Source organism: Bombina bombina, chromosome 1 (genome assembly GCF_027579735.1).
Source record: "Bombina bombina isolate aBomBom1 chromosome 1, aBomBom1.pri, whole genome shotgun sequence".
NCBI lineage: Eukaryota > Metazoa > Chordata > Amphibia > Anura > Bombinatoridae > Bombina > Bombina bombina.
Window position 1 is genome coordinate 194,897,653 of NC_069499.1, and position 22,233 is coordinate 194,919,885.

Sequence of the window (22,233 nt, forward strand, 5' to 3'; positions counted from 1 at the left end):
TTGCTTTTGCAAGTAATGTGGCCTTTTACATGGTGGAACTTACCAAATTTATCACTGAAATTTCTACCTGTTAACATATTTTCACAAACTGAACATTTGTAGCATTTATAGTTGCCATCCTTTTTCCTATTTAACCAAGTTCCTGTAAATTCAGTTTCAAAATGGCTGTGAACCAGTAGATTTGGTGCTCTCTTTGGTGTCATTAAAGGAACCTGTCCAACAAATTTCGCTACAGAATTATCTATCAGTAAAACATGCCAGTGTTTACTGAGTACTGCATGGATATCTTGCCATCTGTTGTTATATGTTCCTATAAATCTCACTAGAGAATTATCCTGTTCTTTCCTATTTTCATTATATAGTAAGTCATCCCTATTTTTGGTTTTAGTTTTGGCAAATGTTTGTTTTAAACACTGTTGAGGATAACCTATTTCTTTAAACCTGTTTTTTAGAAGTCTTGCTTCCAATTTAAATTGTTCATAATCACTACAATTTCATTTATGTCTCAAAAATTGACCATAAGGGATGTTTTGAATTAAATTTTTAGGGTGATGACTATCAAATGATAATAGTACATTACCTGCAGTTTCCTTACAAAAGGTCGCTGTTTTTAAGACATTGTTTACATTCATAATTCTCAGATCTAGGAATGCTATTTCTTCCATGCTGTAAGTAAAGGTAAATTTAAAGTTCCAGGTATTCCTATTTAGTTTTTGCATAAATTCAATTAATTTAGTCTCCGTGTCCTCCCATAGGAGGAACACATCATCGATAAATCTTAGCCAAAGAGCTATAGATGCATTGGTGTTTTCATCACTATTCCATATACAATCATACTCCCATTTTCCGAGGTAGAGACAAGCAAATGTAGGGGCACAGCATGTACCCATAGCTGTCCCAAGAATTTGCTGATAACACTTACCCTTAAAAAGGAAATAATTATGGTTTAGAATAGAGGAAAGTAATTCCAAAACAAAGTCTGTATGTTTTTTGTATTCATAACCCCTCTGAGAGAGGAAATATTTGCTTGTCTCTAGCCCTTTCTGGTGGGGTATGCTTGAATAAAGGGATTCAACATCAATAGCAACCAAAATTGTTTTTGGAGTAATTGATATATCATTCAATTTTTTTAGAACATCAAGGGTGTCCTTTACATAGGACGGTAAATTTAATAGACTTGGCCTGAGGCAGTAATCTACATATTGTGAGATCTTTTCTGTAAGAGATCCCATGCCCGAGATGATAGGGCACCCAGGTGGTGGAAGTTTCTTCTTATGTAATTTTGGTAAACTGAAGAAAGTTGCTGTAGTAGGATATTTTACAAATAGAAAGTCAAATTCTTTCTGGTTGATCAGACCCTCATCTCTTGCCTGCAATAGAATCTTCAATAATTTATCACCATATATGCTAGTGGGGTTAAAGCTTAAAAATTTATATTGGTTGACATATCTCAACAATCTATGACATTATTTTACATAATAATTTGTGTTAAGAACCACTACATTTCCTCCCTTATCCGAGAGCTTTATAGTGATAGTTGTATCAATTCTCAACTCTTTCAGTGCTAATCTTTGTGTCTTAGTTAAATTATCCAATAGGAGATCTTCCTTATTCAGGAGATCTATATCTCTCTCAAATAACTTAACAAAATTATGTATTAATGGTATGCTAGAAAGGGCTGGCATATATTGTGACTTTCTTTTGAGATCACTGTAACCTATTGATCTCTCTTCAGTTATTTCTGAGAGGTGTCCTGTTGTTTCTTCTTCTAACTCTTCCAAAATGTTTAAACTTTGCTTATCATGTATGTTAAGAGAACAACTCTTAACATACATGATAAGCAAAGTTTAAAAATTTTGGAAGAGTTAGAAGAAGAAACAACAGGATAATATTCAGCCACACTATGACCGCTCACCACAACAGGTAGGATTTATAATGTGCTGTTGGACACTGTGGGGATTCACGATATGCAAAAAAGAGATATCAAGCTAATAAGCAAAAACTGCTATATTGAAGATGGATTCAAACTGCAATGCTTGCATTTATTTTGGCGTATGTATGTGAAGTGACTGACCAAATTTGCATAATACCTGTGTGAGTTAACTTGGCATAGTGTTGGGCCTGCATTAACGCTTTCATTTACCGCATGAGTGGATTACAATTATACATCTGTGAGATGCTGGAAATATGTGACCGGGACAAATGATCCATACTTTGGACTTGAATTAGTCTCTAAATGTCAAACCGGGTTGATTTGTTGATTTCGATCATGTCTTAATGTAGAGATTTGTAATTATGATACTGAAATTATCAGATACCAAACATATATAAATTCCAACTTATAAAGCAAGCTGTGTAAATGTTTATTTGTTTCATAACTTAGGTTTAATCATATAATGGTGTGAGATATAGTTTGTCGCTGCAAGTAATAAGGGTTCTATAACACATATATATATATATATATATATATATATATATTTATATACACAGACCACGCTCACTGTATTTCAGCCAAAATGCAATGCTTTCTTTAATGTGGTGAGGTTTTCAGGGACAATTTCCCCTTCTTCAGACCCTGAAGGACCCAAAAGAGGGGGCGAGTATCCCTTAATCCTCACCAAAATTAGGAAAGCACAGAATTTTGTCTGAAATCCAGTGATTGCAGTCTGTATATTTTCCATCTTCAACATTTGCATCACCCTAATTCACTGGTTTTTAAACCTGACCTCAGGCCTCCCTTACAGGCCACATTTTGAAGATATCTGAACTGGAGCACAGGTGAAATAATCTGCTGATTAGTAAACATTGTTATTTTATCTTCTCTCATCCAAGGTAATCCTGAAAACCTGGGCTGTTGGGGAGACCTGATGACAGGTTTGAAAACCAGTGGTCTATATGTTGTCTGCTTTATAGGTTTTTGAGAGTGCAGATCTCAGTAGTGTTTGTGCGTGTGTGTGTGTATATATATATATATACACACACGCACACACACACAGATACACACACATTGGAGCCCTTTGTAGTCAAATGCGTTGACATATACCAGATCACTTTTAACTCTTAAAATATTTTATTAATATTTTGTTAAAAGGTGCTTATATTTGTGTAACGCTTTATTTTAATGTGTTTTACTTGTGTTTAGTGCAGCTTTTTGTTTTAAACCTTACACTTTACTTCAGGTCTAAAGTCACACTAAATATTCTAGCACAGTTTCGGCTTTAGTTCGAGCACAATTATAACTTTCAACTTGAGATACCAGCGCTATTTAGCGCGGTCTCAATATTCATTGAAAGTAAAGGCTGTGCTTGAGCAAAGTCGGCTACACTAACCCTTCTTTGGTTAACGCACTTTACCATGGACTTGTAATATCAAAGTTGAGTGCTAATGGTAGTGCTGTTCTGTGATATTGGTTATCGTGTACGCACTATCATTAGTGTACCACTTGTAATCTGGCCCTATATTATAAAGCCTGTATGTTGTGTATTTTTATAGTGTTTAATGATGTTATTAGGTGACGTGTGCATTTAACCTGTTGCACTCCAAAACCACAGAGATATGTGTGTATGTCTCTTTAAGGGATTTAAAAAGGGTTGTTATTGGTATAGTAGGCACATGTGTTTGTTAGGTTATTGATTTTGCTCATTTCTATTAGTGTAAAAGAGCTTTTAATATTTTTTTAACTTTAATTCATCCAGCAAGAAGTGTTTGTATTTGCTTTGTGACGTTGTTCCCTAACGTCATCTAATATGATGTTGGGTAATGTCAGCATGTTTTGCACATGCTAAAAAACATTTATGTTGTATCTAATCATTTTAGCTGTGATATTTGGTAAGTGAATATTGACCCTGTAAATGTGTTAAGTACTGAATTTTTTTATTATGATCAGCCAACAGGACTGGCACATGTATGGGGGCCATTTTCACCAAACTAGTAATGATAAATGTGCTTCAGATTAACAAGCAAAATGGTTGATTGTGATCTCAACAATAAACAGGGCCGTTCTGCAACCATTAGCATTTTGTTGATCACCAAACTAAAGATTGTGATCAACTCCATAGTTATATTCAACCAATAGAGTAATAACAAAACACTCTAATGTATTATGTATGAACATTTTTACTACACTTTTAAATTCCTTCAAGCTATCACTCAAGACTGCTTGGCAAAGAAATATTTTAATTTATGTGTTCACTAATATGTAAAAAAGTCCGAAATACAGAGTTCTGAGTGCCTTTTTAATGGCATTTTATGATAACAACACAATAATTATGTAAGACCTAATATGAGAGTAAAGCATTGCCTTCAATGTCAGCCAAAAGTTTAATGAGTAGATTCCTTGTTGTTTGTACACTTCTACGGCAGCTGATACATTTTCAGCTGTAGATAATATGGGAAAAGTGATGTGGACAAATGATTTACAACATGTCTTTAGTTCAGTGGTTGACTGAACAGGTGTGGAAGATCTGCTTTTTTCTATATTAAATAAGACTGCAAAATAAAAGTAAGGCCAACTAACTAATAATGCATTAATATAAGGCTTACTATCATCTTTCCTTTAATGATATCACATATGTCATACAGTAAATCATGTATTCACATATGAGAATGCTGAAACAGAAAAGGTACCTCATTAATGCTGTCTATTTACACATAGCATGGGCAGTAATTTATAAGAAGGGTTACCTGGTTAAATAGTTATCAAAAACTGAGGTATACTGTCACTCTTAAGCAATATACATTGTTTTATGGTTCAGCAGAAGGATAACTGTTCAAACTTCTAAATCTCAGATGCAAATTCTAGGAGGGACAACTCATCCTTTCAAAATTAATAAATAGAACACCAATTAGTTTGATAATCTTAGTAATTATGCACCAGCTTCCAATGACTGATTTTAAGTTGAGACATGGGGCTCCATTTACCAAAGATTCAACTAAATCGCTTAATATATGCTTTAAATTTTGCACATAATTGCCGCAGCAATACACATTCGATCTAGATCATTTGCAACATTATTTGAGCGTAAAGATGCTAATTCGATTGTGCATACGACTTAATTCAACCAGATAAAAATGTATTAAACATTCAACTGCTATATTTGCATCTTGAATGACACAGTGATTCTGATTTTTAATTTGCCACCTTTAAGCTAGCGAATGCTATAGGAATCAAAAGGGATGTTATTGTGATTTGGAAAAAATACTATATAAATGTGTGTCTACCAACACAGAACTGTTTAGTTAAATACTGTTTGTTATTTTATCAAGACATTATTCAGAATGAATATGTTAAATGTATTTAAATTTGCAACACTCCTTCAACACTGTAGAAGAAGATTAGAAAGCCAGCAACAGGCAATAGAAGCGCTACAACAAAAATCCTTAAGAGTACCTAGAGTATTTCTCCCAATAGTTTTGCATGCCTTAAGTTATAGGGAGATTATTAAGAGATTCCATCTGAATAGGGAGTCCATATGATACTTATTTAGTGACTCCTTAGAGCAGCACGTGCAATGGCAATACCTGGTATCATTATACTTATTGCAGTACTTCATTTTCTTGCTACATGCTCATTTCAATCGGTCACAAGCATAAATATTGGTATGAGTCAGCCAACTTTCTCAAGGCATCTAATGAATGTCTTAAAAGGCTTGTTAGGGATCTTTTCACGCTATGTGTGTTTCCTCAATAAACCCAAGGAATGGCATACAGCAAAGTATAAAAAAAAAATTAAATGGCTGGTATGCCCAACGTATTAGGCACTAATGATGATTGTACGCATGTGGCTGTGAACCCTTTAAAAGCAAAAAAGATAACCCCATTAACCCCTAAACCGCCAGCTAACCCCTAAACCGCCAGCCCCCTTCATCGCAAAGCAATTGTCAGGTTAGGAAATATCCAGAAGTAGACCCAAATGCAAGGGTGAACTTAAACAACACCCTTGCACTCTGAGTTTAATCCAGGATGAGACCCCACGACAACCTCCAAAAAACAAAGTACTCATGATATGGAGCAGGGTTAGCCTGTGCCAAAGTAATTCATGATATCAGCCAGATAGACTTCTGAATAAGGAACTGGTTTCAGGAAATGCCTTCCACAGAATCAGGAGAGCAGGGATAGTCACTTATACTCAGACAGAAGAAGGGTAAAACAGGAAACAGTTAATAATGCAGGAGTAGGTCATTTGTTATCAGGCAGTCTGAAGGTTAACACTGTGTAGACAGTCTTTGCAGAATATGCAACAGGTAATCAGGCAGTTTGAGGGTTAACACTGAGTAGACAGTCTTTGCAGAGTATGCAACAGGTAATCAGGCAGTTTGAGAGTTAACACTGTGTAGACAGTCTTTGCAGAGTATGCAACAGGTAATCAGGCAGTTTGAGAGTTAACACTGTGTAGACAGTCTTTGCAGAGTATGCAACAGGTAATCAGGCAGTTTGAGGGTAAACACTGTGTAGTCAGAACTTGCAGAATTAATAACATGTAATCAGGTAGTTTGAAGGTTAACACTGTGTTGTCAGAACTTGCAGTGATAGCAACAGGTAAGCTGGTAGTTTGAAGGTTAACACAGATAATCAGTACTTGTGGAGATTGGCAACAGGATATCCAGCAGTTTGAAGATTTACACTGAATAATAGTATTTGAAGAGTTTGGAAACAGGTAAACATGCAGATTGAAGGATTCACAGAAATAACAGTATTTGAATAGTTTGCACTACACAGAGTAGTCTGAATATGCAGGTTTTGCAGCAGGTAAACAGGAAGTTTGAAAGTTTCACAAAACAAACAGTACTTGCATTGTTTGGAGACAGGTATTCAGGAGGTTGAAGGTTAATCCAGCATAGTAAGTCCTTGAAGAGATTGGCAACAGAAAAGCAGCAGTTAGAGAGATTCCTCAGCGAAATCCTAACAGAAGCCTCAAAGTTAACAAACAAACGGACACTGGAGAAACAGGAAGCCAGAATAAAAAGCCTGGTTGTGACATCATCAGGAAGGGGTGGCTCAGACACCTGTCAATCAAGCACACAGAGAGGACTGCAGAGCTTCCCAGCAGCTGAGCGTGACAGTGCCCCCTCCTCAAGGACCCCTCCGGGGGACCCGACCGGGCCTGGCAGGGTATTTCTTGTGAAAAGACTTGACAAGAGCTGGAGCATGAACATGAGAGGCCGGTTCCCAAGATCGTTCAGAGATAGGATAACCCTTCCAATGGACCAGGTAGTACAGCTGATTGCCCCGTAGCTTGGAATCGAGAATCTGGCTGACTTCAAACTCAGAAGTTCCCTCTACGGAAAGTGGAGGAGGTGGTTTACTCTTGATAGAGTACCGATTGTAGATGACTGGCTTGAGTAGGGAGACATGAAACACTGGATGGATCTTGAGAGTCTTGGGTAAGGCCAGGCGGTATGCAGAAGAACAAACTCTGGAAACAATTCGAAAAGGTCCAATGTACTTAGGACCCAACTTGGTACAAGGTTGTTTTAGACGTATGAATCTGGTGGATAAAAATACTCTGTCTCCAGTACGAAGTAAAGGAGCCTTGCACCTTCTGCGATCAGCATATTTCTTATGTCTTAAGGAAGAAGAGAGTAGATTTTGACGAATGAGTTGCCAGTGATTACTGAGATTTTTCACTATACGATCTGCTCCAGGGACTTCAGTAGAACTGGTAATCATAGGAAAGGTTCTAGGTTCAAATCCATAAGCTGCCTTAAAGGGAGAGGTCTGTAATGAGGCGTTATAAAGTGAGTTGTGAGCTAATTCCGCCAAAGGCAATAACTGAGACCAGTTGGATTGGTGATGGTCTACATAATGTCTTAGAAAAGATTCCAAGGCTTGATTTACACGCTCAGTCTGTCCGTTGGATTGAGGATGGTGTGCAGTAGAAAGTGATATGTTGATTCTGAAGTGTTTACAAAAAGACCTCCAAAATTTGGAAACAAATTGGACTCCACGATCTGAGACTATGTCAGTGGGAAAACCATGTAAACGAGATATATGTAGAACAAAGAGTTCAGAAAGTCTTTGAGCTGTAGGCAAGCCTGGAAGAGGTATGAAGTGAGCAGACTTGGAGAACCGATCCACCACTAGATTAGAATGTCATCGAGGTAAATGATAACAAATTGATTTAGATAATCTCTGAAGATTTCGTTAACAAAGTGCTTAAATACTGCTGGTGCATTGCACAATCCAAATGGCATTACTAGATACTCTAACGGCTAGATTTAGAGTTCGGCGGTAGATGGGCTGTCAACGCCACGCGTGTTTATGTCTAACGCACGTCATTGTTTGACTCCGGTATTTAGAGTTAAGATAAGACCATCTAACGATGCTCCTAACGCGTGTATGTCACACGCGTAATCCTGCCCGCGTTAGACAGTCTCCCATAGAGATCAATGGGAAATCAAATAAATTGCCTTTTTTCACCTAACACTCGATCTCGCGAGAATACGCACAGCTCGGTCATATGACGCATACCACATCATGCACAACAATAACACGCCGCAAATGTCACAACAACAATCAATCAACAAAGCACACAAGCATTACACATTCACAAGCGGGGGAAGTTTTAATACTATTTATACGGGGAATACGCATATACTTTAAGATGCGGAAAATCGCACAATAACAACAAGGATTAAAAAATATATACATACACTAGAAACAAAATCGCATTCAATATCATTATATATTATGAAAAACATACATATACAACACTTCACGAAGAACACACCATCGCAAATTCACATTTAAAAAGAATACTTTTGGACAATGAAAGCGAAAACGAACACTATGACATCATCGCATTCTACACATTCCACAAATACCAACTCTAAATGAGCATGCGCAAATTAACACACCTAATACACATTGCAATAATATTAATTGCTAATAAAGCACACCTGAACACTAATTTCAATGGAAATTGGGACATCATTAAACATTTACACAGGGTATATAAGCACCACACAAGCATGGCTTCTTTGACTGTGTTGCTGGTGGGTCTTTTGAGATTTAAGAATAGAGAGTTAGAGATTTTTTGAGAGTGAGTTAGTGTTAGTGTGAGAGAGTCAGTTGGTAGTGTTAGCGTGAGAGAGTCAGTTGGTAGTGTTAGCGTGAGAGAGTCAGTTGGTAGTGTTAGCGTGAGAGAGTCAGTGAGTTAGTGGGAGTTAGTGGGAGTGGGAGAGAGTCTGTTAGTGGGAGCGTGAGTGAGTTAGTGGGAGTTATTAGTGATAGTTGTTAGTGTGAGCGTCAGTTAGTGGTAGTTAGTGAGCGTTAGTGGGAGTGTTTGTTATTGAGAATTAGAAGTAGTGTGAGTTAGCGAGCGAGTGATTTATCTGTACACTTAACACATTTACACGCAAACACATTCAATACATACATACACTTATCAATAACACTACATACACTCCATACCCCCTACCCCCTCATACTACACTCCATACCCCATTCCTTGTAGTCCCATTCCCTTTCATCCCATTTACTCTTATCCCATACCCCATACCCATCCCATACCCATCCCCTAGTTACATTTAGTTTACATATCCTCCTTTTAGTCTTCTTCTTTTCGTTTATTTAAATACTCCTTACCCTCTTTGTTTTGTTTACATCCCTCACACTTTAAGCACCTTTTTTGTCTTTTTAGTTCTTTATTTTGACCCCCTTTCATTTCATCACACTCACTTTTTGTTTGATTATTTGGGGTTTAGTTTAGGGAGGAGATGGAGGCCAGGCAGGGGACAGGTAGAGGGGGGAGTAGAGGGAGGGGGAGAGGAACAGGGCAGGAAGGGGGGCAGGAAGCGGGGGTGGAAGCGGTGGGTGGACCCAGCCACTTGGTTCAAGATGACCAAGTGGCTGGGCCCAGTGGCGGTCAGAGTAGGGCTTCACAGTCCGGGAAACAGAGGGCATCGTCACAGGGGAAGGCCAAGGCGACTAGGGAGGCGAGGTTTACGATGGAGGAGAAGGAGGCCCTCGTAGAGGCCTATATGGCCAGGCATAGGATGCTGCAGCACCAGAAGACTACCCCGACTGACAGGAGGAGGCTCTGGAACGAGATTAGGAATGCAGTCAATGCAGTGGGTGGCCGGAACCGGGATATGGATTCTATAAAACATCGGTACCGGGACTGTAAACTTGAACTTAAAAAAAAGTTAAGCCTGGAGGCCCGACATGCCGCAGGGACCAGTGGCGGCCCTGCCCTTGAAATGGAGTACTGCAGATGGGAGGAAATGTTGCGGCCCAGCATCTCCGAGGTGGAAGTAGTCGGTATCGGAGGAATCGATACCGGGAACCTGCCACTCTCATCTGACGGTAAGCTCATTGAACAATAATTTCACATACGAATGTATTTCAATGGACACTATACGCAAACATTTACTTTCATGATTGAGGTAGCGAATACAAATTGACAAAACATTCAAATGTACTTATATTACCTAATTTGATTCATTCTTGAGATATATTTTAATGAAGAAATAGCCATGCACACGGTGAAACAATCACAGGAGGCAGCTATATTCAGCTAACAATCAGCATCTTATAAGCATATTTAGATATGCTTTTCAGCAAAGAATATCCAGAGAATGAAGCTAATTAGATAAGAAAAGTACATTCGAAAGTTGATACTAAATGTATGCTTCTAAATCATGAAAGATAAAACATTGGGTTTCATGTGTTAAGGATCAGATTAATGCTATTACGCTGTTTACACGCATTCTATTACTTTGCGGTTACATCAGTATCTAGGCTATAGGTTAGGTGTGCATTTAAACAGACTGAAAACAAACGCAAAAACATTCACATTGACCAGATATCACAAACACGGTTTAGAAAAAGCGGAAATCGTATTGATTGTTTGTTAGATTTCAAAGTGGATTAATGATTCTGCATTTGTAATTGTATCGTAAGCTAAGTCATTTAAACCTTTATTTGCAAATATGCTAATATATACATTTTTTTATTTATTTTTTTATTTATATACAGAGTCTGGGGACGAGGCAGCACAGCCTCCTGCATCTCCCCGGGATGAGAGTGGTGGTGAGGAATTCCCACTTCGGAGGGAAGAGGCCCCCCGTGACGAACAGCGCACGGGAGATGATGAAGAGGCCCCGGAAGCACAGGAGGATCCCGCTGAACCCGCGGAACCCGCGGAACCCGAGGTCCCTCAAAGACCCGCACTCCGCCGTGCACGGGCACCCCGCCGTGCACGGGTTCGACAGGCACAACAAGAAGAAATAGCGGAGGTGCGGGTTCTACTGGAGTACATAGACCAGATGCGTACCTCCCGGATAGAAAACATAGAAGGACGACGCAGAATACTTGATGGGCAGAATCAAATAATTCAAGGCCAAAATGAAATAATCAATATACTGAATAGAATACAAGAAGGACAAACAAGAATGTTTAATCTACATCAGGAAATGTTCACATTTTTCCGGGAGGCGCATGCTGGTCTACCTCCTGTTGCTGGGCCTCTTGTTGCTGGGCCTCTTGCTGCTGGGCCATCTCCTCCTGCCGGCCCATGTCATCCTCCTCCTCAGCCATCTACTCCTCCTCCTCCTCAGCCATCTACTCCTCCTCCTCCTCAGCCATCTTCTCCTCCTCATCCATCTTCTCCTCCTCCTCAGCCATCTACTCCTCACCTTGGTCGTCCCAGTACTCTTCCTTCCACTCCTCCCACAACAGCTCCAAGGAGGACTCTTCGGAGTCGGCAGTTGCCTCTCCCAGAGCCTCAGCCCCGTGGGAAGAGGGGAAGGAAGAGGAAGTAAGTATTTTTTTCCATCTTAAAATATTTTTTTTGTGTAATGGATAGGTATGTGATGATGTGGTTTTCATACACTTGTGGACCACACTCTGTATATAATCGACTTCTATGGGACCGGGTCCATGGAGGAAGATTCTTTGCAGAGTGTGGGTTATAAGTGTGTGAAAACCACATCATCACATACCTATCCTTGTTCATGATATTGATTGGTTTCTGTGATGTGATGTCCAAACTGTTTCCCGAATCGCTAACTAAATTACCATAACAATTATCCATGATGGCATATTACTGTTTGAATGCCAATAACACAGCTTAAAGGGACAGTCAGAAAATTATTGATTACAAAGAAAACACTGTATTACGCATTATAAAGTTTGAAACAACAAAACATGGAGAAATACATGTGTGACTTATGTGCTTACCCTTGTATCTATGACTATGAAAAATGACCACTTATTTGTTGTTCTGACATAACAACATTTTAGATATCAATGATCAATACATGGTCAATAATATGCTGTATGAGCACAAGGTTTTACATATACAAATGCTATCCAAATGCCCTCTAGTGCTCAAATTGTATAATGATTACAAGCACTCTTCAAGATTTAAGAAATGAGCACACCAACCTCATAGGTTTAGAGAGCAAATGTAAATAAACCCAGACAAATGTTCAATTGTTGATAAACATTTGATATCCTTGATATTACAGAATTGACTTTTCGAATAATGTTTTTAATTTTTTTTTTCTAAACTGTCCCTTTAACAACATTACATATGCTAACACATATTTTAAGCTTGTTGGTATATCTACATGTACTTTGTAAAAAAAAAAATTTTTAAATAACATTTATATTGACGTGTTAAATAAAGTCTATTTTCTTTAAGAGACATTATTGTGTTAATATTTTATTGTAAAGAATTTTTTTTTAACAATGAATATGGTTTAAAGTCCTTTTAGGAGTGGGGGGGGGGGGGGGGGAAATATGCTAACAAAAATAAATTTGAAGATTAAACTATGTGGATCTCATACATGATACAAAAAACAACATTTGCATTCAAGGGACAGTATCCTATATTTTTTACATAACTGTATGTAATAGACACTACTACAAACAACAAGATTAACATATACTGATATCAATATTAAAAAGCTTCAAACACTTGAAAATAAAATAGGGTTAGCTATATTGAAAATATAGATGAACCACCATTACAACCGTAAAACAACACAATACCCCATCATTAACATATGAAAAGACCCTTTACACAAACTGGACAAAGCTGGAGATGGTACTCACATGAAACTCATTGGCTTTGCGAGGATTAAGAAAATTACTTACATTTTATTACAACACAAGACAAAATAAACCGATTGGTTAAACAATGGACTATCTAACTAGAGACAAAATCAAATATTTTTATTTATAATGTGAGTGTCTAATGAACCTTTCATAAAATATACAACGAAATTACATTTAGAAGAAGTCGGCATCATATATTTAGCATATGATAAATGCATATTGATTACTTTATTCAAACACAATAGCGCATATTTATTAATTAGATATGTTCAACATTAAACACAACAGTAATTTTTCAGAAAAAGGAACATTGTTGACAAACATATTAAACATGGACTGGAGAGATTTGCACTTGCCTATAAATATCCTATGCATGAAAACATTTTGCTTTCGTTCGTTGATTCAACCAGACATCCAGCAAAAGAGAATGTGTTGGTCTTTATCAGCTACGGGTCAACAATGTAACATGATGCAAATAATACATATTCGCAAGCTTTGTAAAATTGCATGCAGTCACAAACGTTTTTAACGTGCACAAATATTGCGGGACTACGCAATCCAATCACACGTTTTTTTACCTTTACATGTTCCGTCTTAACATGGCGCTTCCTTGATCACGTAAGAACGCCATCCAATGAAAGGCACATTATTGATCACGTAAGAACGCACAAAAAAAAAAAGGCGCATCCTTGATCGCGTCAAAACGCAATCCAATAAAAGGCATATTCCTGATCACGTAAGAACGTCAGTCAATACAAGGAATCATTGGACAGCCTGGCAGGTGACGTCTTAAGCAACATGGCGCATCCGAGATCGCTGAAAAAACGCAGACAATACAAGGACTCAGTGACATCTTGGCATATCACTAAGAAACGTATTTATATTTTAGGAACTAGTATGTGTGTAGATTGCTATCTAGGAATGTCACCAAATCATGATTCATCTTTTCGGACTTGACTGTCCCTTGAACTATAGCTATGGTGTATATCTTTAACATTTAAAAGATACACATGAGAAATACATATGCCATTGATGTTTTAAGATATGTTTGGATTGTTGTTGAATAACAATAGTTATACATGTATTGATTAAACGTGTCATTTATTCAAGTTTAATTATTGTCAGCCTACCGATAGCCATATATGGGAGGAGATGTATTTTGTTAACATATTAGTTAACTAATATTCATCATCTACATTATTTGCATTACACACAGAGATTGATTTGGTTACACTTTGACAATAATATAGATTTGAAAATGAAATACAGGTGCTGTCAACATTACAATAAGATTGTTTATTAATAAAACTATATGTCCTTGTTCTTGTAAAAAGGACAAAAACGCTTTACAAATGGAAATACATTCATTTACAATAGTGATCAACATCACTTAAAGGGACATTATTTTGTTTTTAAAAAGAGCATACACATAGTCAATACTATTTAAATAAAATTAACACTTTACAGGGATTATATCATTGTATCAATACTCAGATCATTTGGTAAAGGTGCATCAATTCATGCAGAGTTTATAAATACACACATGGATCTGAACATTTAAATATACATATATACACAAATACAAAAATATATATACATATATAAAGAAATTACTCTGCTAATCATAATCAGGCAATGATAGAGCTAAGAGAAAATAATATAAACACAAATAATAAGATTACATTGGAGATGTTAATCTTAAAGTCATTTACTATTGTCTTACATATATGATTTCATTATAACAAATATATTTGTTAGGTCCCTTTAAGGATAAACAACATAAACTAGAGCTTTCAAAAAATAACAGGAAGAATGAGGACAAAGATTTGTGAAATAAAATGTATTTTATTAGTATGTAAGAAAACATACACAACGTTTATAAATAATCTTGTAAAAATAAGGAATATATGAGCCATATGACAAGGTAACACAGTGCATCACAGTCCATGAAGAGAGTTGCCAAGGGCCACCATAGCCCCATTGGAGACACATGGCAAGGTAACACAGTGCATCACAGTCCATGAAGAGAGTTGCCAAGGGCCAGCATAGCCCCATTGGAGACACATGGCAAGGTAACACAGTGCATCACAGTCCATGAAGAGAGTTGCCAAGGGCCAGCATAGCCCCATTGGAGACACATGGCAAGGTAACACAGTGCATCACAGTCCATGAAGAGAGTTGCCAAGGGCCAGCATAGCCCCATTGGAGACACATGGCAAGGTAACACAGTGCATCACAGTCCATGAAGAGAGTTGCCAAGGGCCAGCATAGCCCCATTGGAGACACATGGCAAGGTAACACAGTGCATCACAGTCCATGAAGATAGTTGCCAAGGGCCACCATAGCCCCATTGGAGACACATGGCAAGGTAACACAGTGCATCACAGTCCATGAAGAGAGTTGCCAAGGGCCAGCATAGCCCCATTGGAGACACATGGCAAGGTAACACAGTGCATCACAGTCCATGAAGAGAGTTGCCAAGGGCCAGCATAGCCCCATTGGAGACACATGGCAAGGTAACACAGTGCATCACAGTCCATGAAGAGAGTTGCCAAGGGCCAGCATAGCCCCATTGGAGACACATGGCAAGGTAACACAGTGCATCACAGTCCATGTAGATAGTTGCCAAGGGCCACCATAGCCCCATTGGAGACACATGGCAAGGTAACACAGTGCATCACAGTCCATGAAGAGAGTTGCCAAGGGCCAGCATAGCCCCATTGGAGACACATGGCAAGGTAACACAGTGCATCACAGTCCATGAAGAGAGTTGCCAAGGGCCAGCATAGCCCCATTGGAGACACATGGCAAGGTAACACAGTGCATCACAGTCCATGAAGAGAGTTGCCAAGGGCCAGCATAGCCCCATTGGAGACACATGGCAAGGTAACACAGTGCATCACAGTCCATGAAGAGAGTTGCCAAGGGCCAGCATAGCCCCATTGGAGACACATGGCAAGGTAACACAGTGCATCACAGTCCATGAAGAGAGTTGCCAAGGGCCAGCATAGCCCCATTGGAGACACATGGCAAGGTAACACAGTGCATCACAGTCCATGAAGAGAGTTGCCAAGGGCCACCATAGCCCCATTGGAGACACATGGCAAGGTAACACAGTGCATCACAGTCCATGAAGAGAGTTGCCAAGGGCCACCATAGCCCCATTGGAGACACATGGCAAGGTAACACAGTGCATCACAGTCCATGAAGAGAGTTGCCAAGGGCCACCATAGCCCCATTGGAGACACATGGCAAGGTAACACAGTGCATCACAGTCCATGAAGAGAGTTGCCAAGGGCCACCATAGCCCCATTGGAGACACATGGCAAGGTAACACAGTGCATCACAGTCCATGAAGAGAGTTGCCAAGGGCCAGCATAGCCCCATTGGAGACACATGGCAAGGTAACACAGTGCATCACAGTCCATGAAGAGAGTTGCCAAGGGCCAGCATAGCCCCATTGGAGACACATGGCAAGGTAACACAGTGCATCACAGTCCATGAAGAGAGTTGCCAAGGGCCAGCATAGCCTCATTGGAGACACATGACAAGGTAAAAGAGTGCAACAGGCACAACAATAAACTGATAAAAAGGCCAAATGGCAACAATATAAATACTAATTCAACATGTGGACGGAGGATTATTATCTGCCACCATGGAGCATATCCAGATCCTCCACTTACTGGTCATCATCTTCATTGTCCTGTGCATGTCCAGCTCCAGATTCAGGCCTTGAACGTAATTGCATAATTTCACGCAGAGTCAAGTCCTGAATCCGGAGCTGGGCCTGCATGGTGTTGTTCATCCCTCTCAGGACATCTGCGTTCCTCAACACGGCCTGCTCTACTCTTGCTATCCCTTCTAGCATGAGCCATGCTGAGTCACAGCCTAAAATAAAATAAAATTAAATATTAAGGATAATTACACAACAGAATAAAATATTTTAATACATACATTGTCATCATAAAGAAAAATAATTATTTACATAAATTATTTTTCATATATTCTTTACACATGAATTAGGTTATTCAGACAGACAGAAATCATTAAAGGCTCATGTTACTCAAACATGTTGTCCCCTTTAATTGTTTTTAGATGATCCACTTATACAGCTTGAGTGTATCAAATCTTGTTAAAGGATTTACATTGTACTTACATCAGCAATTTAAAAATTCAATTTAGACTGTGGTAGGCACACCTATCCTTAAACATTTTGGCATTGAGGACAAGCTGTGTAAACATAGCAACCAGAAGAAATTAAATTCCCACTGGGTTAGACAAGAGATAATGTATCCACATTTGGACATAAAATTTTGGATCCAAGTAGTGGTGTTTGGTATATGTAGTGATATCCAATTAAAGGGACAATGAACCTAAATATTTAATGGACTGATTCAGATAGAGCATGACATGACAAATCTTTAGAAATTACACATATTCATTATATGTTTTAATTGTCAAGCTATATTTTGAATGCAAGAATGTTGGTTTTTATGGAAGCCAATATTTGTTGATGAACTTTGTTTGTGCATGCTGGTTGATGGATACATTCATCCAACAATAAAGAAATGATGGCCACATTTATTTTATTTTTTAAACTAATTATAGGAATAAGTTGTTTTCCATAAATATATCAAGAGAATGACGAATAATTCATAAGAGTATTCTATTATACATTGGCTTAACATTGCATGCTGGATTTGAATCACAATTTAACCAATTTAACTTCACTGTACCTTTAAGTATCTTATAAAGTGTATTTAGAATGATACTTACAGCTGTGCCTGGGAAGGACAATCTGACACCCAGGACAATGAAGGTTTAAACAGGGGTGAGGGATGGGATTGGCTTGGGGAGGGATGGGAATGGCTTGGGGAGGGATGGGAATGGCTTGGGGAGGGATGGGAATGGCTTGGGGAGTGGTGAGCTGCTGCTCCAGGGTAGGCCGTACAGCTGGGGAGTGGGGAGTTTGGGTCTGGACAGCTGTACGGGCCAGAATACGGGGAGAGCGGCGAAGGGGGGTGTATGGGCGTTTTTTGGGAGGGACAGGATATGAAATATGGGAAGGGCTGGCAGTGGTCGGGGCATGGACATGAGTTTGGTGATGGGAAGTGCTCTGGGTGTGTGCAGAGGTGTGGCCATGGTCAGGGGTGTGTGCACGGGGAGGGGTCTGTGACTGGGCAGGGGCGGAATCCAGATGACCAGAAGTGGTGGATCCATCTGAAAATGTAAAGAAAATATATTAACATCTCATACATCCTGACATCAAATCAACGCATTTCAAATTGATTATGTTTTCAATATACTTTGAAGTGTGTTTGAATCTGTAAACTATTCTGAAATGAGGATATGGTATCTATATAGGCACTCAGATGAATCTCAATGACTGTCTGTACAATGTGAAACTTATTATTGTGTTTTGGCATGGAATATGCATGTGACATAATGATGGCATGAATTATATATTCTTAAAAATATATATACAAGCAGATTTTCATGCTGCCTGATATAGAAAGGGGGCAGTAGTGTATTTGAACAGACAAATAATATTCCTTTTTAAAGGGAAAAAGCTGTAGACTTTGAATGTCTTCAATAAAATGATTTCAAACTAAGAAACATGTTGGAAACATGATAGATATATTTCACATACCATCAGACTCCAAGGCAGCCTCTTCCTCCTCCATCCCACATGTGACATCAATCTCTGTAAAACATAACATGTTGTGTACACCTTAAGATCAGATATTATAACATATGTTACTGTTGCTCAAATACGCACATCAATGTTGCATTAAAGATATACACACACAAAGTTATGATTTACATCATTTTGATGGAGCATACAAATGACAATAGATTTGTTATTGTCAATAAATCAGAATATTAATGTATTGTTTGTCTTAATGTTAAATTCATAAAAGCATAGTACATAGAACATTTAAGATTTCTCATGTGTGTATCACTTGATGACTGTTGTCAAAAAAACAAATAGAAAAAAACATATGTTAGACATCTTATGAATAACAAATGTGTAGACTAATAAAGTAGAAATTATTAATCGCTCAATATAAAAAATAAATATATAAACAGAAGATAAATTCTATGTTTTGTTATAATGTTATGCTTCATCGGAATCATTATCATAATATTGATTAGCAATACACCTTCAATTACATATAAATGAGTCAATGGACTTACCAGGAGACCGCAAAGGCGGCTCTATGTCACTGCTGGATTCCTGTGGGCTTCCCACACCAACTCTCTCTATGAATGATATAGATATATATTATTAAACACATTTTGGATATCACTAAATCACATCTGTCTAGAATTTTAACATTAATCAACTTTAAATTGTGAAGAATAGAGCAGTCATTACACCAGAAAATGCTTGATTGAATCAAGGGGATTCTGTAAACATATCTGTATTGAACATATGTTTAATGTCAGACTACATTAGACATCAAATTCATCTCAGATGCTGCTATTGCATATCTAAATATACCCAATGATCAATGTTCTTAACCCTTTAAGGACACAGCTTTCACTTAGCTCAATTGTTTTATGACGGAATTATTCCGTCATATGTCCTTAAGAAGTTACAAGAATAGACACAAACCACATATTGAGGAGCATCTGTTGACAAATCTAAACAAACATGTGTCACATCGACCCATTTTTTCAATGTACAGTAATCTTGTTTAGGACACAACACATATTTATCACAATACATAACAAACTTGATTATTACAAATATGTAATCATGGTGCTGTTAGAGTATGCAGATATCTATAAAGTAACTCCAACAGATAATTAGATTTATATATCAATAGTTTTTAATAAAAATAATGTAAAGATGAATGAATCTATTTTGTCTTAAAGGGACACTGACATGATTAATTTAAATAATTGATTTCTATGTTCAAAATGTAAAAAATGATTTAACATTGACTCCTATTATAATTAGAATGTTGTTCGATATTAATCTTAAAGGCAGATAAGGAATATTGGATTCAATAAATATTGTTTGTTGAAGGTATCCACCAATCATCAATATAAACCCAGGTTGGTCAACAAATATTTAGATGCACATAAACGTACTTTCTTTATTTTAAACTACATTTAGCAATAGAATATGTCACATATGATGATAGTATTATATTTTATGTTTATTAATATTGCATACTGTATGTGAAAGACAATATTAATAATTGTAGCTCAGTATCCCTTTAATCTAAAATTAAATAGATTCCACAATGTTGTTGTTTGTTAATGAATTATCTACTCCATATGTTGATGTAATGAATGGTATTGAGCATGCAATTAAAATCAAATATGTTATTTAAGGATATCCGAATAATTATATAATTTTCATCTATTAAATAGACATTACATATAAATATTGAACAATGTGTATTTAGTATGTAATGTTCATTCCATGTTTCTAAGACAAATGTCAATTAAAATGAGACATACCATACTGTGACAAGCCCTGGCTTGAGGATCCAGCAGCCACATCCATATCTGTAATATATTAAATGAGGATTGCATATCATTAATACTAATCATGCCATGTTTAAAATATTTACATTAATATCAAATCAATAGAAAAATATTAATCCTTTGGTAGTCCCATGAGTTAATAGTTTCCGCAATTAAATTAATGATAAATATATCCTGGACTCTTATTTTCAATCAGTTGTGTTGTTTACTGTATCTTTAAGAATATCTGCTTGTTATTACATAATCATCAATTGATGGCCATATGTTATAATTTATTAGTATTATTCGTTTTTTATTAGATATAATATTTAAAATAAGAATACTGTATTCTTCACTAATCTAAGAATTTCCATTTAATTTTTAACAACATGTATAAAGCAATGCCACTTTCCGCAAACCCATGTTAACGTGGATGAGAAATGCCATTTTCGCGATCATTGCGCAATGATTCCAAGCGGAATTACGCATCCGTCATTTGAACAACATGTATAAAGCAATGCCACTTTCCACAAACCCATGTTAACGTGGATGAGAAATGCCATTTTCGCGATCATTGCGCAATGATTCCAAGCGGAATTACGCATCCGTCATTTGAACAACATGTATAAAGCAATGCCACTTTCCGCAAACCCATGTTAACGTGGATGCGAAATTACATTTCCGCTCTGTGATGCATATTCTGTAGAGCGCAAGAAACATCATTCCTATTTCATGTGTCAATAATCTAAAATCAGATATCTAAACATCATATGTAGTGTATGTTGTGAGATCTGTATAGGTTTAGTATCTGACTAAATACACATTTTTGATTTATAAAATTATAAATATTATATGAAGTTGGATAATTACCTGGTTCAGATTCTCTATCGGCTCCTCCCAGGCCACCGGACGGAGAAGCATCTGCCCTGTCCCCCGCGTCAGGACTTTGAGATCCCGCAGCTGGGAGGGAAGAAGAGGAGGCCGAGGATGGCGAGGATCTAAATCTTTTGGGGACCCGGAGATTGAGGAGCTCGCATAAAGTCACCTCATAAGGGAGTAGGTACAGTTTCCGCGGGGCCTTTCTTTGGCCCCCTCTTTTACGGGCTTGTACCCAGTCCCTTATGAGGTTGACTTTTTTCGATAAACGCAACCTCATATCTCCGAATCTCCTCATGATCTGATCCTGGGTCCTCTGGACGTCACACACCAATCTAACCGCATTGGTGATAGACTCCCAGAGGGCCTTCTTAACAGGCGCATCTGTCGAGCTCCTCTTGTTCCCAAACAGCTGGGGATAAAAGTCCTTGACGGCGTGGACCAGTGCAGCGCTCTCCTCCTTGGTGAACCTGGGAACTGACATGCCTGCTGGGTTGTCCAATAAATATATTATAATAATATAAACTGCCTGCAGGCATTAGAGAACTGACAAAGATGGCAACGTGTAATGGACTTTTATATGGTGAAGTAAACATGAGATGCACCATGGGACAATTTATCTGTACATCTGATTGGATAAAAGTTTGAAATATTGTTATAATGTCTGTGAGACCATCCTGACTCAAGTTGTGTTTGTGTGATGAACTCTGATTGGCCGTTCCTTAATGTTTCATATCTTAGTAACTTCCTTACACATACCGCTTGGTGGTGCTGTAACTTCATTTTTCATGTAGACTTATTTGTAACTCATGG